The sequence below is a fragment of the Diceros bicornis genome, chromosome 7 (genome assembly GCF_020826845.1).
Source record: "Diceros bicornis minor isolate mBicDic1 chromosome 7, mDicBic1.mat.cur, whole genome shotgun sequence".
Classification (NCBI taxonomy): domain Eukaryota; kingdom Metazoa; phylum Chordata; class Mammalia; order Perissodactyla; family Rhinocerotidae; genus Diceros; species Diceros bicornis.
In genome coordinates this window covers 55,692,579-55,715,990 of record NC_080746.1, presented here as the reverse complement: position 1 = coordinate 55,715,990, position 23,412 = coordinate 55,692,579, and the positions used below count along the sequence as shown (strand labels likewise).

General features: G+C 53.2%; 1 protein-coding gene across 4 annotated transcripts in view; it reads right to left on the bottom strand.

Moving 5' to 3' along the window:
• Nucleotides 1–23,412, bottom strand: part of GDPD5 (glycerophosphodiester phosphodiesterase domain containing 5) — an 85,830-nt gene that overhangs the window by 42,919 nt on the left and 19,499 nt on the right. For 2 of the 4 annotated variants that reach the window (XM_058545588.1, XM_058545587.1), the window contains one exon: nucleotides 10,944–11,026. The exons of 1 other annotated variant lie outside the window; for it this stretch is intronic. The gene's annotated coding sequence lies outside the window, so the exon portion shown is untranslated. Of the gene's footprint in view, nucleotides 1–255; nucleotides 1,076–10,943; nucleotides 11,027–23,412 lie in introns of those variants that run through there. One more of the 4 variants, XM_058545590.1, reaches the window with a different exon arrangement.

Sequence of the window (23,412 nt, the reverse complement as noted above, 5' to 3'; positions counted from 1 at the left end):
AACTACAACTCTACAACTAGGATATACAACTATGTACTGGGGCTTTGGGGAGAAAAAAGAAAAAGAGGCAACAGATGTTAGCGCAGGGTCAATCTTCCCACCCCCAAAAATAAATATTTTAAAATAAATTATTATAAAAGCTGACATGTATTGAGCACTTAAAACACACCAGGCACTGTGTGAGCACTTCACCTTCATTGTCCCCTCTCACTGTCACAACCACCCGAAGTGGTAGGTACTGTGTCCTAAACCCACCTGACAGTAGAACAAACCGTGGCTCAGGGAGAAAGAGGCAGTGCCTGGCCTGCAGTCGTACAGCTGGCTGTGGTCACTCTGGGAATCTGCTCTGGTGTCCCAGTGTTCAATCCCTCAGGCTCAGGGAGCCCAGCCCGGTGGGGCTTGTGGGAGGCTGCCAGAACAATGGGAGGTATCTTGTGGGTTGAGTTGCTGCCACCAGCAGCAACTGCTCCAGCCCTGCTTGGTGCCCTGGGGGTACCTGCTGGGGGCTCGGTCTCTGGGTGCCAGCGTTGGCCAAGTGTGGCCAGGTGACCGTTGGCTTGGGGACCTCACACACCCTGATGTCGGGCATCATCTGATCCTCAACGCCACTGTTATTACTGACCCATTTTACAGATGAGGAGCCTGGGGCTCAGAGCAGCAAAACAATTTGCCCAAGGAGTCAGGACTCACCCTGTGGTCTGAGGGACTCCAGAAACTCTAAGCCATATGTTCTGTACCAGGCCCGGTCCTAGGCCCCGAGACAGTGTGAACAGGACAGACACGGTGACCCCTCAGGGCACTCAGAGGACCAGCGAGGGGCACAACCCGGCACTATGCTCCAGGCCCCGTTCCAAGTGCTGGCCATGCATGAACTCTAACAGCAACACTATGAGCTAAGTGTTATCAGTAAGTTTTTATCAAGATATACTTCACACACTGTAAAATCCACCCTTTTAAAGTGTACAATTCAGTATTTAGCATATTCTATTTTTAGTATAGTCACAAAGTTGTGCAACCATCTAATCCAAGCATTTTCAACATCCCAACGAAAACTCCACACCCAGTAGCAGTCACTCCCTGGTCCACCCCAGCCTACCCCCAGCCCCTGGCAACCACTAATCCACTTTCTGTCTCTATAGATTTGCCTGTCCTGAACATTTCATATAAATGGAATCATATGATATATGGCCTTTTGTGTCTGGCTTCGTTCACTTAACGTAATGTTTTCAAGATTCTTCCATGTTATACATGAATCAGTACTGCATTCCTTTTTATGGCTGAATAATATTCCATTGTACGGCTAGACCATTTTATCCATTCATCAATTGATGGACATTTGGGCTGTTCCCACTTTTTGGTTGTTATGAATAACTTTTGTGTGTAAATGTGTGTTTTTATTACTCTTGGGTACATACCTTGGGATGGAATTGCTGGGTCATATGGTAACTCTACGGTTAACCTTTTGAAGAACTGCTAAAAGCCATTTTCCCCAAGCAGCTGCACCATTTTACCTCCCCAAAGTATTAACATTATCATCCCCATTTTACAGATGAGAAATCTGAAGCACAGAAACGTTTGGCATTTCCCGAAGGTCACACAGCAGAGCCAGGCGGTCTGGCTCCAGGGGCCTTGCTCTAACCCAGGGGTTGGCAAACTATAACTCATGGGCCAAATCTGACCAGCCACCTATTTTTGGGTGTATAGCCCACAAGCTAAGAATGGCTTTTCCATTTTTAAATGGCTGGGGGAAAAAAATCAAAGCAAGAATATTTTGTGACACATGAAAATTATACGAGAGTCAAATTTCAGTAATTTCAGTAATTTGACTGTAAATTTCCATAAATAAAGTTTTATTGGATGCAGCCACGCTCATTTCTTTGTGTATTGTCCATGGCTGCTTTAACTATAACAGTTGAGTAGTTGAGTAGTTACAACAGGGACCGTATGGCCCACAAAGCCTAAAATACTGACTGCCTGGCCCCTTACAGGGAAAGCTGGCTGATTCCTGCAACCACCAGGCTATGATGGCTCAGGAGCCGCTATCCTAAGTCAGCGTATGGTCGAGACAGTAAAAGAGGCTGTGGGCACTTAACACGGTGCAGGGGGGCTCAGGGCGCGCTTCCTGGAGGCCGCTCTGAGCTGAGGCCTGTCAGATGAGCTCCTACGATACCACTCTAAATGCCCACCCCAGGGCCTGCATCATGAGTCCACCCACGACTTCCACCTCTGGGCCTCACTCAGGGCCTCTACCTACCCCGCCACCCACCCCCTCCCCCACCAAATTTCAACCTCAGCACAGGGATTACAACCTCCACTCTGAGCGGGGAGATTCATTAGGGGCTTGCTGGGAATATCGACTGACCCGAAGCCTCCCACTTGCTGGGAATTTTCTGGTGCAGCCTCCATGCCCGTGGCTCCCTGGGGAGGCATATGGAATATGGTGCAGCTGCTGGGGGCTCTCTGAGCCAAGCTGAGCCCAGGGCTTAGGGGACAGTATGGGATGGGGATGCTGCTGCAGTCTGCTTAGTTCCCACAGAGTTGGGGAAGTCTGAGGGGGTAAGTGCGGGGATGCTCTGAGCTTTACTCCACCCTGGAAGGAGTTTGTGTGCTCACAAATGCACTCCCACATTCACACCTTCCTGGGGGGTAAAAGACCAGAGTCCACAGCCAGGGAGCCAGATTTCACCCTGTGCACCCCCAGACTAGGGCCTCTACTGTCAGGTCGACCACCACATCTGCCCCCACCTCTGCAGGAAGGGAGGAGGCAGCTGATATGTGGAAAGAGGCCTGGACTCGTTCTGCATCGGCCACTGACTTGCTCTGTGGCTGGGGCCCTAAGGCTCTTCCCTGAGCCTTGGCTTCTGAATCTGTAAAAAGCAGGTAACAGCCTTTGCCTTGACTTCTATAGGAGACCAGATGATGGGGGAGCCAGGAGGGCACATTGTTGCAACGACCGAGGTACAGCAGGTGGACATTCTGCGAGAGGAGCCCACACCCAGGGTCCCCTACCTTCCCTCACGTTCCTGTCCCAGGACCCCCTTGACCCTGGACTGATTCTCACGTGCCCTCTTCCCACCCCCCACGCCCCCACAACTGAGCACTACAACCCACCCAGGAGTGGAATTTCCATTTCAAATCTGGAAAAGAAGGAAGTAGAACTGCCTGCACCAGGCCTCAGCTGACTGTGGCTCTGGGCTTCGCCTCTCCCAGGTGAATTTTCACACAATTCATAACTGCAGGGGCATCTTTGGGAGGCAAACCTCCTTCTCTTTCCTCTGCATGTTCTCTTGGGGCCATCTCATCCACTCCCATGGCATTGGTTACCTGGCACAGCCGAGACCCCCCAGTCTCTGCCTCTCAACTGAGATAGCCCTCAGCTCCTGGCTATCCCCAGGGGTTGTCACCCAGGCCCTACAGACCCAGCATGGCCACATCGACCTCTCCACCACCTCCAATCTGCTTCTAACACCTCTCAAAGTCCTTTCTCACCAACCACTTGGCCACTGTCCTGGCCCAGGTCTCATCTCTCCCCAAGATGGGGAATCTTCTGGCCTCCCTATGTAGCCCTCTGGGCTACACCCCTCCATCCAAGCTCTCACCTGCAGCCAGAGTGAGATTTTTAACAGGCAAATGACCAGGATCTGGCCTCTGGCTCTTCCAGCCTCACCTTCCAGAACTTTTTGTCCCTTCATCTGGCTGATACCTCCCGATCCTTGGAGTCTCAGCTCAGACGTCACCTCCTCCAAGGTGCCTCCCCTGAGCCCCAGGTTTGGTTAGAGGCTCCCTGGCCTCCCATAGCCCTGGACGTCCCTGATTCTTCCTGGGTACCCAGTGTGAGCACTGTTGACACGCCTGGATCCTCCCATGGGATGACCTAGGTTATTCCCACGTCCCCAGTGGCCAGCACAGGACAGCAAGAGGAGGCAGCCCCAGGGGATTCCTGGACTATACTTCTGAGGAGGCCTGGAAGTTCTGCTAACAGAGACGTGCTGCTCAGACACCGAGCAGTCGGACAAGCTGCCGGAGACCAGACTCTCCTTGCCCTCCCCTCCTACCCGCTCCTTCTGCCAGGGTTAATGGCATTACTTAGGATCTATAGATTTCTCCAAGCCACCTCCCAGGGCTGCTGCTATCAGCCAAGTTCCCAAGAAATCCCCTGCCTGGAGCCACTGCTGGCTCTGGGACAAGAGAAAACCCTCACCTCTGAGCCTGAGGTTCAGGGGCGCCCCTCAGCCCAAAGTCGCATTTTCTTCTGAATCCTTGGTCCGTGCCCTGAACTTCCACAGCCTCCTGTTTGCACAGGGAAGGGCCTTCCAGGAGTCAGGCCTGGGATGGAGTGAGTGCCCGCTATGGAGCGGGAGCGGGATGTTGGCTGAGCCCACACCTCCAGGGTCCTCTCCCATCCTGACATCCTGGGAACCCTGACCCACTTCCCTGCTCCTCCTCCCTCCCAGCCAGGCTCTCACTGTCCCCAGACTCCACTGCCTCCGGCCCCACGCCCACACTCTTTCCTGCGAGTGGAAGGAGTTTCTGGCTGGTGTCAGTGCCTGGGATCCAGCCTGGTCTCCTTCAACTGACTTGCTGGTGACCTCGGACAGGTCACTAGCTGTCTCTGAGCCTTACTTTACACATCTGAGAAATGGGGACTAGATGAGAGGACAATAAAAGGGCCCAGGTCTGTAATAAAAAGGAATAAAACATTGATACATGCTACAACATGAATGAAGCTTGAAAACATTATGCTAAGTGAAAGAAGCTAGTTACAGTAGGTGGTGTGGGGGCTTGTAGGCACCATGCTGAGCAATGAACCTGTGCCATCTCCTGATGACAACCTTCCAAAGTAGAGCTCAACAGGCTTCTTTCACAGATTAGAATACGGGCTCCAGGTGAATGGATGAACAAACTGTGGTCCATCCAGACAATGGAAAATTACTCAGCAATAAAAAGAAATGAGCTATCAAGCCACAAAGAGGTATGAAGGAACCTTAGAAGCACATTGCTAAGTGACAGAAGCTAATCTGAAAAGGCTACACACTGTATGATTCCAACTATAAGACATTCTGGAAAAGGCAAAACCATCTGGAAAAACCACGACATTCTGGAAAAAACAAAACCAAAAGGCAGTAAAACGATCAGTGGTTGCCAGGGGCACAGGAAATTTTTAGGGCAGTGAAACCATTCTGTATGACACTATAATGACAGACACATGTCATTATATATTTGTCTAAATCCATAGAATGCCCAACACAAAGAGTAAACTCTAATTAAACTATGGACTTTAGTTAATAATATCGTATCAAGGTTAGCTAATCAATTGTAACAAATGCACCACCCTAATGTCAGATGTTAATAATAGGGGAAACTAGGGTGGGGGAGGGATAGTATGTAGGCACTCTCTGCACTTTCTGATCAATTTTTCTGTAAACATAAAACTATTCTAAAAAGACATAAAGTCTATTAATTCAATACACATATTTAAATATCTATATTGGGGCCAGCCCAGTGGCGCAAGCAGTTAAGTGCGCGCACTCCACTGCAGCGGCCCGGAGTTCGCCGGTTCGGATCCCGGGCGCGCACTGACGCACCACTTGTCAAGCCATGCTGTGGCAGCATCCCATATAAAGTCGAGGAAGATGGGCACGCATGTTAGCCCAGGGCCAGTCTTCCTCAGCAAAAAGAGGAGGATTGGCAGATGTTAGCACAGGGCTGATCTTCCTCACACAAAAAAAATAAATAAATAAATTGATGGATAGATAGGCAGGTAGATAGGTAGGCCTGAGGGATTAAGTGATTTCCCAAGGTCAAAGAGCTGATTGTGGAGGAAGGCGGATGTGATCCAGGGCTGCTAACTCTAAAGCTCAGTCTTCGTGTGAGACCAGCCCCAGAGGGAGAGCCTGCTCATGTTTCTGCCGCCTTCCCTGTCTATGCCAGCCACAGCATCTGTGTCACCGCAAACTGCATCTCAAAGGGCCACGCTCAATATTTTGGTTGGCACCAGGGGTGCAGGAGCAAGTAGTGGGGCCAGGATCTCAGGGAGGAAAAGGGAAGCCCCCGATGGGTGTGGGGCTGGGGGAGGCAGAGACCTGACCTTCTCCAGCAGCCTGCCAGGGCCCCAGAGAAGGAGGCAGAGCACGCATGCGGAGGAGGAAATACTCCCCTTCTCCTCGGCCAGGGCTACCCTCCCCGGGGCCTCCACCGGAGCCCAGCACCCGGCAGGTGGGGGACCTCCACCGGCCTCCGGTCTCCGCTTTCCCGTCTGTACCGTGGGAGGGTTTGAACACCACTGGCTGCTCTCCAAGGGCCATTCTAGCACTCATCTTCTAAAACCCTTTAACCACCCGCTCTCTCCTTATCCCCAGGAGGACAGCAGAGATGGGGCTGCTGAGGGAGGACAGAAGGAGGAGTCCCACAGTCCTTGTGTGGTCCGAAGGGAAGAGTCCCTCCACTCCCAGGACAAACGGCCGGGACCCCTGAGCCTGCCACTGACCGGAGCAGCCGAACCAGGATGAAAGCTGCCAGAAGGCCTGCGACAGATGAGGGGCCGGGTCGCCTGAGTCCCATGGGCCTCCACCATCTTTGACAGGGACCAATGTAGAGGGAGTCATGGCCTGGACAACTCAGTGATGACCCCAGACTTACAGCAAAACCCAAAGTGTAAAAGGCCCAGGGCCCTGGCGACTCCTCCCCACAGTGCTCCGGCAACATGGCTGTGGAGCGAGACCAGGGCTCCCTGTGGTTCTTCCTCACTGCCTTGCCCATGCCCTGCTCCCAGTGCTAGTGCGCCTGTGAACCACCTTAGCTAGGGCCCTCTGCCCCTCCTTAAGGCCTGGAAAGCTCCCACTGTCTCTGCTCAGTAGCCCCTCCTCCAGCAAACGCTCCCACCTGGGTCAGGGTCTCCTCTGAGCCCCAGAGCCCTTGCGCTTCCTGAGGTCCCAGCACTGACCACTGCATGGCGGCTTCCAGAGAGGGCGGGATCTACGCGGAACTCAGAAGTAAGGGAGGATTTGTAGCACAAAAGGGAGAGAGAAGGGGGCTCTGGGAAAGGGGACAGCACAAGGAAAGCCTGGTGGCAAGAGGGGTGAACAGGGGCTCTCCCAGGGCTGAGGGCTCCGTCCAGCAGGTTGAGCCCCGCGCAGATTCTATCTGGTGGTGACGGTGGGGTCTGCTGCCTTCAGGAGCCTGCCTGCCTTCTGGGGGTCCAGGGGCGGCAGGGCATACCCGGGCAGCTCACCAGCTGGGCTGCTTCCCCGAAAAGCCAACCAAACCCAGACCCACAAAACCAATCCCTGGCCCCAGGGCTGGGGCTAGAGGTGGGGAGACAGGGCTGATAATGGGACTTCCCACTCCACGAACTAACTAACCCCAGGCCCCGCCCCGCCACCCTCCAGCACAGCCTTTGCACTTAGCTTTTGAGGATGCTCACAGATTCACCACATTTCCTGTGGCACGGGCCTCATCAGATGGCTTGAATTGAGAGATCTGGGCTGCCACCATCCCACTGTGTGACCCTGGGTAAGTCTCTCCACTTCTCTGGGACTCCGAGAAAGCCCTAGATTCTAATGAAATCAGCATAGGTAGGCAGAGGTAGGGCAGGAAGGAAGTCTGTCGCTGAGGCAGCTGCCAGTGGGGAGAGGCTGGGGGAGGAGGTGCCGGGAGGCAGGCGTTGGAGATCAAAAGACCAGGTGGGCCAGCATCCCCTGTCCCCCTGTCACGCGCGCTCATTCTTTGGGGAAAAGCTACTCAGTGGCTGAGGCTGGGGCTCAGCAGGAGCCCTCGAAGAATCAATCATGCCATAATTAGGGTCATTATTAATCTCTTTCCACGGAGATGCCAGGGCCTCCTGTTTACCCAACACTTCTGTCCCAAGAGACCTCTGATTGCCCTTCCTCCCAAGAGCAGGCCAAGGCGGACGGCATCACCGCAGGCTTGCTTTACCAGTTCTTCTGCCCTTCCCGGCTGCCCTCCCATAGGAGGTGCTCCCTGCCTCTCCCTCGGGAAGGGCTGGCTTCCACACTGTGGCCTCCAGTGCCATCTGTCCCATATCTAAGGCTCTGGAGCTCTTTCAGTAACTGTTTAAGAGGCCTCCACTACGTGCCAGGCACTGCTGGGAGCCGAGAGAGTCACAGAGAACCAGACGTGGACCTTTCTTTCAAGGAGACAACCTCATTGCAGCTACAATTATAACATGCACGGAGCCTCCACACACATTGTCTCATTGAAGCATCTCGCCAGCTCCGCAGGTAAGTACCAGGTGCCCATTTTACAGGCAAGGGTGCGAGGCTGGTGGTTGGCAGGATAGGTCTGCTGAGCCACACCCTCGGTTAAGGCCCTCAGGGGACAGACTTGCATGTTTGAGACGAGTTTGGGGCTAAAGGCTGGACAGGAGCCAGGCTCAGGACTCTGCCCAGGGGCCTTGGGTCTTCTTGGCACAGAAAGGACCTCTCTTTCCAAGTCAGGGCTATGAGCTTGGGTGCAGGAGTCACGGAGTGACCTGGCCTTGCCTAGAGAGCAGAGCTTAGCATCACAGAACTCAAAAATCTCCAGCTGCAAACTCTAAACCAGAGTCTTAGAGTCACCTCACCTGAGACTCATACAACCATGGAATCCTAGTGCAATCCACAGGGATCTTAGAACTATCCCTGGATTTCAGACTATTAAAGTCATCAACTGTGAGCACCAGGAAAGGCCTGGAGCCGTTCCGTCCAGCCTCCCTTCCTCCTGTACAGCTCCTAGTGGTGGTTCCCCAGCACAGCGGCCTGCATAGGCTTGCATACTCTCTGTGATGGGCCCCTCCCTCCCTAGAAAGCCAAGTGGTTCCCTCTTTAAGCCAGGACTGTAGGAGGGCCCTCCTGAAAGGAGCAGCCTGTCACTTGCCACCTCCCTCCCCCACTGGCATAGACAGGTTCTCCCTGGAGCAGGCAGAGCAGGCAAATGTCCCCAGGGCCTCTGGCTGGGCCTCCCCCAGAGCCCGGTGAGGGGGGAGACTTTCACCGTCCTCTCACCCTCGGTTGACGCTCCGGCTCCTCCCAGGAGCCCAGTGATTCAGTCACAGGGACCAGGCTGGCTTTTTCCAAATGCCTCTCCCTGGGTTCTGGGGAAGGGGGGCCGCCTGCACGGGAGGAGGAGAAGGAGGAAGCTGAGTCTGGCAGAGACTTGCACTGAGCAAACTTGTCTCTGCCCAGTTTTTGCCCCCTGAGGGAATGGAAGCAATGATTTATTTTATTTATTTATGTAAAATAGCAGAGTTATTATACAAACAGGCTTCCCAAGCAGGCCCTGAGGATGGGAAGAGAAGCAAGACCTGCCATTTAATGAATGTTTCTCTTGCTTCCCTCCACTCACACCTACCTGTCTGGCATGCCCTCCCTCGGCCCCTCCTCACACTGCCGTGCTCCAAGCACACCACACTACCCAGCCTTCCCCCTCCACGCCTTTGCCCCTGCTGGGCCCTCTGCCAGAAGAGCCCCACTCCCACCCCCAATCCAAATCCCACCCATCTTAATAAACAGACCCTGTGCAAAGCTTGGCCTGACCCCCCCACAGAAGCCCACTGCCTCCCCGCTTTGTGCTCACATCATCTGGCAGAGCTCTCGAGACATGATCACAGGCCTCTGTGCACAGCAATTATCCACTTCCGTGGCTGTCTTTCCACCAGTCTGAGAGCTTCCCTAGGCAGAGATTTCTGATCCATTCTGCCAAGCTTTTCTGAAGATCCACAGTGTCTGCGGCCCTGCACTGGGTGATGGGGACACAAGATACCCCAGGCCCCATCCCCGCTAGAGGAGTCACTGTGCAGGGGACTTGTGTCCCTGCACTGGGCCAGCACCAAGGAGGTGCCCGTTTATCTGTCAGTCAGAAAAGCTGGTTAAATGTGCAAAGGAAGGAAAGAAGGAACTGATCAGAGCCTCTTAAACAACAACTGCACAACCACTTCAGAGCCTGGTCCCAAGTCCGCCTCTGAATAATAATGAGCTTTTTCTCTATTTACAGAAAAAATTAAGTTACTAAAAAAAGTCTCAATTAAGTATTTTCCCCCACAATTTTTTCTTAAGCCTCTGATATCTGTTTGCACATTTCTGCCCCAGGTCTAGTAGAAGACGCCCTCAGATCTAGGACAGAATGCTGATTTCCTCCGTCATTTATATCTCCCTTCATCATGGTGTTCTGTGAAGAGCAGCAGCCACTCTATTTCCAGGCAAGTCTGAGAACCTGGGCCCAGAACATTTCTTCCCCTCTTTCAAATTTCCAGGTTTCCCTTCAGTAACCAAAGAAAACCAGCCTTGCTGGAATGCTGAGGAAGAAAGTCCCAGGACTTGGCTGGCCCAGCACACCTTGAAGGTTCATGCCAATTCCATGATTCAAGGCCTCCAGTTCCATCATTTGCTATTCATTCCTTTGGCTGAAGCATCACTGCTTCCAGGATTCTCTCTTAAAATACAAATCCGCCCTGGAAATGGGAGCCTCTTAAACCCCCAGTCGGAGGTCAAGGAAACTTAGTTTAATACTTGGTTCTAAGAGGCAGTAAATCACAGGGATTGAGAATGGGCAATGAGAGCCAGCCTGCCTGGGTGTGAGACCCAGTTCAACCACTTAATAAATGAGCAGGCTCCTCACCGCCTCTATACCCACTCTGCTTGTCTATAAAGTGGAGATGTGAAAGCACTGACCTCACGTCATGAGGACGACATGAGCGAACACATGTAAGGTGCTCAGACAGGTACTGGGTACACTGGAGTGAGCCAGAGACCACTCTACTCGGAGCCTCAGTTTGTTCTTGCCCGTAAAACGGGATAATAATCCCTGTTCCTCCTGCCTTTTATTGGTAAACTGTAGAGTGCTGCCCCCATGGGAGAGACAGACACTGTTTTCGAACACAGTGACCTGCTCTCTGTAGCTTTTCTCTATCTCCTTTCCCCCCACTCCTTCCTTTCTTTTTCCTTTACCTGGAAGAAGGTACCAGTGGCCGTGAGCTGGGCTCCCGGGGTCTCCTGTCCACAGAGGTGGTGATGTCACTTCACTGGGTGAGCTGAGGGGACAAGGGGACAAACCCAGTCAGGTCACTCATCAGTCCACCCTGCCTTCTCCCCCACACCCGACCCTTGTGAGTCCCCAGCCAGTGCCCACCCTGTGCCAGCTCACATCTAGTCCCTGCCCTGGGGAAGCTGCCAAGCTGGTGGGTGAGCCAACGAGACGCAGGAGATCCAGCCATGGGCCACAAGACCCCACACACACAATCCCACCTCCACACACGCTGTCTACAAACCAGCCCCAACCCCAAACCCAGGGCAACCTGCTCCCTGAACCACTCTTGCCCAGTCCAGGACCCATGGAAACCCGATCCAAGGCCCAGCCCCCCTGGGGTGAAACCTGGGGCTGCGCCTGGCTCCTGGGGGGCAGAGGCCCTTTCGTGCTGTCCAGGGACCTGCTTCTCTGGAGGTAGCCGCCAAACCAGCTGTTCTTCCAAAGCAGCCGCTGAGGGAGGGCCGGTGGGCTGGAGGCGGGATCTGGGGCACCACAATTATGTGGCTGACTTCTGACTCACGCACCACCTCCCCCATTGCCAGCTCCTACAGCCGGCAGGGCGGCCCTCCTGCCCAGGAACTGGGAGGAGAGACAGTACCTACAGGCCACGGGGAGAGGGGAAGGGGTGGGGGGCACCCTGGGTCAGCACTGCAGGCTTCAGAGGACGCTGCCACATTGCCCACTAGGGGACACTGAGGCTGGCGGGGCCAGGGGCCAGGGAGTCAGAGGCAGAGCCAGGGCTGGGACCCAAGCCTCCTGGTGCCCTGCAGACCCAGGGCAGTTGCCCAGCCCTGGTGCCCAGCCCAAGCCCATGCCAACATGAGAACTCTCTCCAACCCGATTGGGCCCTGGAGCCACGCACCAGCAAGAAACACACAGCCAGACTCAGCCTCAGACTGGAGGGGAACGAAGCTGGGCTCAGAGACTGCTTGGAAATGACATCCAGCTGCTGAGAGACGGACCCTCAGGCACCCCTAGCCCTGCCTCCCTCCACCTCCAGTCCCCAGGTTTCTCACAATGCCTGAATGCACTGCACTTTACAGTTTGCAAAACACCTTATTTCCTTCATCTCCCACAATGATCCTAAGGCCTAAGAGACAGAGGGAATATAAATAAAGCAGGGCTCCTCAACTTCAGCGTGCAAACAAATCACCTAGAGATTTTGTTAAAATGCAGTCTGACTTGGTAGGTCTAGGCTGGGGCCTGAGATTCTTCATTTCTGACAAGCTCCCAGGTGATGCTGATGCTGCAAGTCTAGCGACTGCAATTTGAGTAGCAAGAACATAGTTGTTAACGGCATGGGCGCTGGGGTCAAACGGCCCAAGTTAGAATCTTGGCTATTACTGTGTGACCTTGGGCAAGTTGCTTAACCTCTCTGTGCCTCAAGCTCCTTATATATAAAATAATAAAAATAATAATAAAAAAAAAACCTGCCCCACAGGGTTGATGTGAAGATTAAATTATGTAAAATGCTTGAAGTGATTATTATTATTTCAAATTTTAAAATGGAGGCTCTGAGAGGTGGACGCATCCAGCAAGATGGCAGAGCCAGGATTTAAACTCAAATCTCGTAATGTAAATCCTGCAATCCCAAGCTGCCACAAAATGTCACAGCCAGCAAGCCCTCCCCCAGACATGGATATGGAGGCCAAGAGAGGGGCAGGGAGATGACAAGTTCATGAGAAAGTTGGTGTCAGAAATCCAAGTTCATGACTCCCGGCCTAGTGCTCTTTCCATCACACCTCACTGTCCTTCTGCAAGGAAGAGAAAGTGTCACAAACTCTCCCTGAGGGGTCCCAGCTCTGCTGTGAGCCCCCATCTCAGCAGCAGCCACCCTGCAAACCGCAAGTGGGAATGGCTGGCTGTGGAGCCTGTCCCATGCCCACCGTGGCCTGAGGCCCCTGCTCTCTCAGAGCCCTGCCCACCAGGCTGGGTGAGGAGGACAGTCTAGCATCCTCCTCCCATCTCCATCTCCTACCTCCAGTCTGTGGCCCTGCTTGGTCTCAGGGTCACCCAGCTGGGGTCATAGGCAGAAGGTGATACGGCCCAGGCCTGTCTCCACCCCCAACCTTGGTTCCCAGCACGGGGCCACTGGGAGCCTGTGAGTCACTTGAAGGAAGTGCTCGGCCCCAAACAGGAAGTGGCTCTTCAAGCAGAAACCTCTGCAGGATCTCCCCAGGGCCCTGTGGCGGAGTCTGGGGTGGCCGAGTCTGATGAAGGGAGGGAGGCTGGTTGGGACACAGCAACACCTCTTCAGAGTTCACCTGCAACTCAGACCTGGCACCCATCCTCTGCACTGTGCAGCCCGGCCAGTGGGCTTCTCTGCTGTGTGGTCCTAGGGACATCAGTGCCCTTCTCTGAGCCTCAGTTCCCTCATCTGTAGGATCATGGGGCTGCACTACAAGACTGCTATGGCCTGGCATTCCACAATGAAATGAAGGCCTGGAGGAAGTGAATGTAGGTTTCAAATAAACGAACAAATGCACATATGAATGAAATGAATGAGTGAGTGCAGATACCTAGATTTAAACTCCGGCCGGAGCATAGGCTCCATGGTTCATCTATTATCAGCTGTATGACAGAGATGTCATTGGCAAGAAGACCCAGCCCCTGAATCACCCTTAGGCGCGGGGAAGGAGGGCCGGTGCCCTGAGCCCCACACATCACAAACACACTCACAGATAAGCATATTAAAGAACATGCAGGAGCCCCTGTCACACGACATCCAGAGAACCCACAAGCCTGACCGGCCCCCCTAACACCACTCAGGCCCCAGAGAAACTCTTCTCCATTTCTTGGGCTTGAAGAACAAAAGGTGATTCTGTCCAGAGGAAGGTCTGTGGGTTGCGTCGTTGCTGATGGGGGAGAGGGAGGAACAGTGGAAGGGGACTAAGTGGCAAGAATGTTTGGGGGGGCAGGCAATTTAATTGATAAATTAAACTTATCAAATCCTTTCAGAGTGCAATGTGCAATAGCTTCTTGCATAACCAAGTATCCGTTTCCCAGTAATGCTGATCATCCTTTTATTTTTTTGGCTTTTCTCCCTGTTCCAATTTGTGGTTCTGAAAGTACCTTCTCATGAGTCAGGGTGGTATTCACAATAAAGGCACATGGCAGCTCAGGAACAACTTACAGTATTTAACAATTCACATTACTCAAATTAATGTAACACGAAGATACTAATTCTTGACATTGGCAACTAGATGGACATTAAATGCTAGAACTGTGAATAGTTTCATTTTTATACAATCTTCAAAAATTTGAATTAATATTTCATCTCTATTGAAATAATTTTACTTTAAAATCTGATATTAATTATGATGTGTATAGTTTTAATTTCCATAGATAATTTCAAGGAATAAAAACAATTTTTGAAAATATAAATTTTCCTTTCTTTACATTTAATTTACATTTTTGATGGAAATATATTCGAATTCTATATACTTTAAATACAATTGCATTTTATTTTTGGTCCTTTAGATTACTACCATCAATACACAATTTTCAGATGATGTGAAAATCTTGATTACAACTATATAATGATAGTGATCCTGCTAAAATGAAGACAATAAAATATATTTTATGAAATAAATAATAATGTATGAATTCTAAGTCTTATTATTCACCCAAACATCACTAGCCCACCAACAAAACCCCCAGATGTGTAATAATAATTAAATTCAGTCTTCCTTGATACCTTGTCACTTTCAGTCAAATAAAACCATAACCTGACACATATATTTCAATTTACATTATGAATATGTATTTGTCAAGATGGGAAAATCAAACTTTTATTTAAGAGTTTCTTGGTCTCTTTTATAATCTTCAGATATCTGACAAAGATAGATTTATATTGGGCTTCTATTTGTATTTTAGTCCTGGGCCCTGCAAATTTGGGGCTGGGCCTGCCTGTCCACTCCCTGCTCACCAGCTCTCCCTTTTGTGGGGCCCAGGCCACCTGTGCTGGTCACTTCATCTCGCTGAGTATCAGCTGGCCAGCTAGCCAGCCCTGCCTTCCCCAGAGTCTGCCTTTTAGAAAGCGTTCCACACTGGTGCTTAGATGCAGACCTGGCACTCCTTAGAGTCCCTGATACTCCAGCACCATCTGTGAAGGGACCTGGGTGGGAGGGCCTAGCAGCCTCTGGTCCATCAGGCTGAGTGAATGGACCCAAGGACCTGTGGCCCCTACAACTGGCTTTCTCCTCCTCTGCACCTCTACTCAGTCCACCACTACCCATGCCCTGTCCCCCCGCCCCCTTACTCTGGGCCTATTGGTGACAGTGACACCCTTTGGGCTAAAGCCACCAGAAAGCACACTCGGCCTCCTGACATCTGGGCTGACAAATCTCCACATTCCCTGCCCACCACCCTTCCCAGCATCTTTCACATCTAGGAGCTTCCAGAGGGCAGGAGCGTCCAGGAGAGCAGGAGACTGAGAGCTGGAAGACCTGGGTTCTGGGCCTGGCTTGGCCACTGGAAGGCAGGTCAGCATCCTCATTTGTCACAAGGGGATACTGCAGCCAGCCCAGACTGCCTCATGGGACGACTGGGAGGATCCAGTGAGCAGGATGTGACAGGGCTTTGTAAACTGTAAAGTGCTGAACAATGTGATGAGGGCCTAACACCATCTCTCTTGTGTTTCCTACTTGGCCTGGCGCATGCTGAGTCCATCTAGTACAGCGCTGTCCGCCATTTCCGGAGGGCTGGCCATAGCTTGTATGAGGCTGAGATTCTGTCTGTTCTCCCACTTTCTCCTCTTAGCCAACCATATTGCAGTATACTCTACAGATGGCAAAACAGAGGCTCAAGAGGGTTTGGGTCCCCTGCTCAAGGGCACAGTGAAGCAAGTGGGAGAGCCAGGATTCACACTCTGACTCCCAAGCCAGTCTAGACATCCATAGATCCAGTCACCAACACACATTTCCTGAGCTGTCCTGTGTGCTGGGAGAGGCCCCGAGGCCCCACTGGACAGACGGGGCTCCTGCTGGAGGGGCCCATGGTCTGATGCTGTTGACAGACACACCAAGAGCACGTGTGAACAAAGGAGGCAGAAGCGGGGCAGGAGCCCAGGAGGGCCTTGCTGGTGGATCAAAGCGTCTCTCAGCCTAGCCCTAGCCCTAGCCCTAGCCCTAGCCCTAGCGGTGGTGCTGGAGCCACCGTAGGCAGCAACAAATACCCGGGAGGGAGCAAACTCATTTCCCTGCACCTACCACCCAGGCCAGCCGCTCCCTGCCTGCTCCTGGGCAGGGAGGGCAGGGAGGCCCCAGATATTTCAGACCATTTCCTCCTCTGTGGCCACCACAATATGTCCACCCACCCCTGGGGCCTGCGGTTCCCCAGGCCTTGGGATGGGGCTCAGCCTTGCAGTGCACTAGACATTAAGCCCAGTGAAAGCAGGCCCCTGCCCATCTGAGCACAGAAGCCCTTACACAGTAGGTACTTAATAAATGCTTGCCAGCCGAGCTAATGACTCAATAGCAGTGACTGACCACTCTGGTACCCGGCTCAGTTCACCCTGCCCACTGGGAGGTTAGTTCAGGTTCCAAATCAGACAGGGCTGAGGGCCAGAGCAGAGCTGATAAAGAGGTTGGAGCGATTGCCTGAAGCCGAGTGGTCGGGGAGAAGCGTGGGGGCTGGAGAGCTCTGTGGGATTCTGCCCCTGGGAGCTGAGAGCGAGCCTGCACCTGGGCTGGGGCAGCAGCAGGCACACAGGGCAGCTCTCAGAAGGTCCTACCTCTTACTGACCACACTCTCCTGGGGCACCCATTCTGCAACCCCCTTCCTAACAGGCTAGAAGACCTGTCACTTATTGGTGCTTCCCCTGTGCCAAGTTCTGCGTAATCGGCACAGTGTATGCTTTATCGTGTATAATCCACACACTTATCCTCAGGACAGGCCTCTGTCGTGCTCCACCCACGTCCTCTGGGACCCTTTCCCATGCTGGGGCACACGGGGTTGTGTGGTCCCGCCCAACAGCCAACACCTGTGCAGGGGTGTGGCGCGTGCCCTCAGGCTGCAGAGTCTCTTTGCCTGCGGGCATGGCCATCCCCCAGGGCAGAGGTCTAAGCTCTCGAGCACCCCTGCCCCCACAGTCCACTCCAGCCTGTGTCCCCAGAGCGCCTCTGCTGACCAAGGGGCTCGGCTTGAAGTCACACTCTTCCTTCTCTTTCTGGCTCTACTTTCCCTATTCCCTTCGCAGAGTTTTTTCTGGAAAACTTCCTAATAAATCACTCTGACTTGAATCTTTGTCTCAAGGTCGCTTCTACACACCCAACCTATGAGGTAGTGTCATTCATTTCCCGTTTCTGAGATCAGGAAACTGAGGCTCAGAGCCCTAGCGTTGTTGATGAGCCCACGCAGCAGGCAGCGGAGCAGGGACTTGCACTGAGGTCTGCCCAACTCCGAGCCCAAGCACAGGCCCCTCCAGACCCGCCAGCCTCGTTGGAGCCTGTTCACATCCCCGAACGCTGTCCCCTCCGGGCCATTGGAGCTCACTTTCTTTCTTTCTATTTACTGCAAGGAAAGCAGGAGACTCTGTGGATGATCCAAGGGGGATGACTAAGTCCTCAGATTCCTCTCGTTGGCTCAGACCCCGCTTTGGTCAATCCTTGTGAATCAGGGCGGGTCTGACACTCTGGGAATGCAGGCAGACTTCAAGCCAACTTCATGAAAACAAGTTGTAAAAACACTGGCCGCCACTCAACACAGCGGGCTGATGGGCTTGGCTCCACAAAGCAGGTTCACCAGAAAAAAACAAGTTCACCAGAAGGGAACGCACAGCAGGAAAGGCTGAGGCTAGACCTAGAGAAAGAACTTCCCAGTAATTGGGAGCTGGGCCCAGGGATGGGGTTGGGTGTGGCCTCTTTGCAAGTAGGTGAATCCTTGTCCTGATGCTTCCCTTTGAAGCCTCTATGAAGCCACCTCGGCGAGCACTGGAGACACAAAACCACCGGAGGTCAACCCGGCCCAGCCCTGAGCTTCAACCACTGGCCTGGAACCTGGTTTATGAGGATGCTCTGAGTCTGCGGGACTTCTCCCTCCCAGGAGGTCAGAAGTCTCCACAGGTGAGGGCCCCCAACCCTCCCCACACCCCGCATGGACGGAGGCCCTGGAGCCTGGCAGAGCTCAGGGCAGGACTGAGGGCTGCCACCATGCCACCTCCTCCACCTCTGCTCTCCACAACAAGCCCTCCAGGAAGAGCCACTTCCTCTAGGCACCCTCCTCCGAGGCGGGCGCTGCAGAGGACTACAGCAGGTGCTCACAGAGGGGCGTGGGGCTCCTCCTCCCTCCTGCTCTCCTCTTGGCAGCTCCTTCCAGGAGGCAATAAACAGGCCTGAGTCTCACCCAGTTCGCCCTCCTCCACGCCTTTCCAGCTGGCACACCCTTTCTTTCCTTCCTTCTCATCCAAACTTCTGAGTTGTCTACACTCATGTCTCCACTTCCTCCCTCCCACCTGCTGCTAACCCACCACCCTCTGCTCCCGCCAAGTTCCATGGTGACCTCCATGTGGTAAGCCCCCTGGACAGTTCTCAGGCCTCCCTGACACCGTGGACCTCGCCCTCCTTCTGGAAACGGCCTCCTTCCCTGGCTTCCAGGACACCAACAGCTCCGGTTTCTCCCCTCCCCCTCCAGCCCATGCCCCAGCTCCTTGGCTGGCTCTCCTCTTTGCCCAGGTCTCATGCTGCTGCCCTCGATCCCAAGCCATTTTTTCCTCCCTTGCCCTTCATATTCTCCTTGGTCAATATCATGCACCACCCCACCTGTCTCTGCCTGGACCAAGCTCAAGGCCCAAGTACCCAATGACCCTCTGGTCATCCCACCCTGGACATCCCACAGGAACCTCACACCTCCAGCGGCCAAAGGGAACTCACCACATTCCCCTAAACCTGCTCTCTCCTTTCTCCCATCTCAAGGCATCTCCATCAGGCTCTGATTTGAGCCAGCCCGAGCTCAGCACAGAGGGGCCCCCGGGAGAGGTTTCTCAAATCTGGGAACTTGTCTTTCTGCTGAATTTGCCCCATTGGTGAGGTCTGGATCTCCCCTCAGCCTGCAGGTTCCCAGGGCAGGGGCTGTCTCTTTGCTCTGCTCCTCCTCAGGGCTTAAGACGTATGAGCACTTAGTGCCCTTTTAGAGACATTCTAACCTGTCTGCCATTTACAGGGAGATATCATACGGGGCCTGCAAATGCATACACACAGATATATAATAATACAGACAGACTCAGGAAACACACATGCGCACACAGTCCAAGCTCACGGAGGTTAACACAGATCTGCAGACAGGCCCACGTGGACAGGGCATCCCGGAAGCAGGATGGACTTGGGCCACTGCCTCCCTCAGGGCACCAGCCTCCCTGGGCATCATGGGCTCCAGGAGTCAAGGTTGGCTTGGCCAGGGCTCAGGGCTGGCTCTCATGGCTGCAGCACAGGGCCTCGGGGGATGCCCGGCCCTGGAGGACTCTTGCCTGTCTCAGCCCTTCCTTCCCTCTCAGTTTCTACAAACTCTTCCTCCAGGAAGCCCTCTCTCATCACACCCTCCCTCTCAGTGCTGGGGGAGGAGGCTGCACCCAGAGGGGATCCTGCCTGGATCCCACCCCATCTTTCCCTTGGGCCCCTTCTCACATGCAAGGGGAGAGCCGCACCAGCCCAGTCACAGCTCAGAGCTTTTAGGATCAAGATCTCCCCTTCCCCAGCCCTAGTCCTGCCCTGCCTCCAAATCACAGCTCAAATGTCCCTTCCAGTAGCCCTTGGCGGCTCCCTTTCCCAGATGCAGCACCAGCATCAGAGATAAGAACTCAGCACGGGTGAGGTCATCTCACGCTCAGGACAGGCTGCTGGGCTCGGTGTTCTCCCACTCCTTCTACAGACAAGAAAACCACGCTCAGAGAGACCAGGTGACTTTCCCAGGGCCACACAGCTGCTAAGCCCTTCTTTCTTTTCCTTGAAAGCATGTTCTGGGGGCTGGCCTGGTCGCACACCAGTTAAGTACACGCGCTCTGCTGCGGCGGCCCGGGTTCGGATCCTGGGTACGCACCAATGCACAGCTTGTCAAGCCATGCTGTGGCGGCGTCCCATATAAAGTGGAGGAAGATGGGCACGGACGTTAGCCCAGGGCCAGTCTTCCTCAGCAAAAAGAGGAAGATTGGCAATGGATGTTAGCTCAGGGCTGATCTTCCTCACAAAAAAAAAAAAAAAAAGCATGTTCCCAGCCACGATCTCCCTCAGAGGGAACACTGGCCTTAGAGGGTGGGTGGGGGGTCTGCCAGTAAGGACCCCTGTGCCTGAAGAGTACCTATCCACCCCCACCCCCCACTGGAGGCAGCCCTGAGCCTAGTGCACCTGGCTGCAGCCACGTGAAGGGCCTGAGGCTGGCTCCTTTACTGACTTGCCATGGGATTTGGAGCAAGTCACTGGGCCTCAGTTTCCCCATCTGTGATGTGAGGGGGGCTGGATACCACAACCCTGGGGATCTGTTCCATTTGGACCCTGCGAGGCTGAAGTCAGAGTGGGGAGGGGTGCTGAACGGGGAGACCATGAGGGGTGCTGGGGCCGTTCCCCACTAGCAGGAGGCCACTGGATGTTCTCTGGCCCTGCCAGCTGCCCCAGGGTTGGGTGCCAGGCTCCTCCAGACCCCTCTGCCAAGGCAGTCAACCCCCACCCTTCTACCTTCCACTGCAGGAGAGACAATCTGAGCAGAGAAAAATCACAAAGTATCCAATATACTGGAAGGGGAGAGAAGGAGGCCAGGGTGGGTATGCATATCACATGCAAAACTGATACAAATACCCCAGCAAACACCTGAGCCGCATCATTCCTGACCTCTCCCCATAACCCGCAAGGCCTGCTGATTCCGTCTCAGAAGTGGCTCACCTACTAGGGCACTCCAGGCCCTCATATCTCTGTCTGAGAAACAGCCAAGGACTCGCTGGGACCTACAGGATCAAACACACCCCATATGAAAAGCTTTTCTCAGCCTGGCCTCAATTCATCTTCCTGGCCTCCCCCTCCTCGCCTCAGGGGATCCCCAGAAGTCCTGCCCCAGGGACTCTATTCTCCAGCTCCACACCTTTACACAGCTAGTTCCCTCTGCATGGGGTGCCTTCCCACTTGCCCTGGCTTGGCGAACTCCTATAGATCCCTCAGTACCCAAATGGGAACTGCTCTGTTCAGTGAATTGGCTTCTGTAGTGGGAGTCAAGTCCCAAAGACAGCACATCATGAGTACAGTGCATAAGGTCAAAATCACCCTTGACTATATACACCTACCACTTATATACAATGCCTAGGCGCTGTTCTAGATGGTGCCCATGTTTTGACTTATCTAACCCTCACAACTATGGCAGACTGTATTTCAAAGACGTCTGCAGCAATACCTTTCATCCCACATGCTCTTCTTACAGTGTAACTCGGACACTCTTCCACGGAGAGGTAGGGTCTACATTACCCCACTTGAATCTGGGAGGGCTTGGGGCTAACGGCTGAAGTGACACTACCGGGCTTCCGAGGCCAGGCCATCAAACGCGATGTAACTTCTGCCTCATTGGCTGGAACACTCCTGCTGGAGCCCCAGCCACCATGTAGACAATCTGACTGCTCTGAGGCTGCCATACTGTGGGGAAGCCCGGACGAGCCCACAGAGGCACAAAGCCCTGAGATTACAGGAAGAGCGAGAGAGGTCCGGCCAACCTCCAGCAGCTCCAGCTCCTCACTCTTCTAGCACCATCTGACAGTAACCACATGAGAGACTGAGCCAGAACCGCTTGGCCGAGCCCATCTTAAATTCCTGAGCTGTAGAAACTGAGATAATAAAATGATTGTTTTTATATAAAGTCACTAAGTTTTGGGGTGATATATTATATAACAACAGTAACTGGAACATCATTATTCCCACTTTAGAGAAGAAGAATCTCAGGCACAGAGAGGTTAAGCAACTTGTCCAAGGTCACAGAGTGAGCAACTGGCACAGCCAGGATTTGAACCCAGGCAGTTTAGCCCCAGATTCCATACCATTCACTATGCCTTACTAACTGCTTCCATGGTCTAACTGGTCTCTAGGCTCCCAGCAGGCTGCAGGCAGTGCTTGCTTAATAAATGACTGAGGGAAGGAATAAGCAAATCAACAGCTGAATGAGAGTGAGCGAGAGCAGAGTGAGCTCCCAGGTGCCAGGCAGGGACCTTAGACAAGCCTACACCATGCAAACGAGCCTGACACGAGCCCCTTGTCCCTGGGGCGGCTCCACTGTCCACAGCCCTGGGAGGAGAAGGTGATCAGGAGCCTGGCAGATGCCCCCTGCCTCTGCCCCTCACAGGGATTCTCCTGAGATGCTCATTGCCCTGCTCCCCACCTCCTCCAGACCTGCCTGCTGCAGGATTATACACAGGCCCCTGGAAAGCCAGGCCCTCCTAGGGACAAGGCCTGTGGATCCTGGGGACTGCAGCAGGAAGGTCCCCAGGCTGGGAGGCTGGACACCATTGACTGGCTGTGTGAACTTGGGCCAGTCCCTGCCCCTCTCTTGCCCCAGGTGCTCTCCAGCTCCACTGTTCTAAGACTCACCAGACGCTGAGCTCGCCTCCTGGATGGGGGTCGAGGTGAGCTGGGTTGTGTGGGTCCTATATACCCCAAAAGGGACCTGTCCCTAGATGGACAGTGGAGAATGAGAATGAATCCCACCTCCCACTTACTGGAGCTTGCCATCTGCCAGGCATTTTTACACGAACCATTTCTAAGCCTTGCGGCAACCCCATTAGGCACAGTAGCAAGTGACAAAGGACTCAGACTCGCAGCTCAAGTCATGCTGGAAGCCAGGATCCAACTCACGTCCATTCATCTTCAAAACTCCCACTCTTTTCACAATAGCAGCCATAGAAGCAACCCAAGTGTCCATCGACAAACAAGTGGACAAATAAAATGCGGTACATACATACAATGGAGTATTACTCAGCCTTAAAAAGGAAGGATATCTTGTCCCATGCTACAACATGGATGAACCTGGAGGACATCAGGCTAAGTGAAATAAGCCAGTCACAAAAGACAAATACTGCATGATTCCACGTATATAAGCTATCTAAAGTAGTCAAATTCATAGAAACAGAAAGTGGAATGGTGGTTGCCAGGAGCTGGGGGGGTGGGGGGTGGGGAGTTGTTGTTTAATGAGTATAGAGTTTCAGTTTTGCAAGATGAAAAAGTTCTGGAGATCTGTTGTGCAACATAGTTATATAGTTAATATATAGTTATGTGAATATAGTTAACACTACTGAATTATACACTTAAAAATGATTAAGATGGTAAATTTTATGTTATGTGTTTTTTACCACAGTTAAAAAAATTCCAATTCTTGGGGTAGAGAGGGGGATTAGCAGGGGTATTAGGGAGGGAAGTCCAGGCAGGCTTT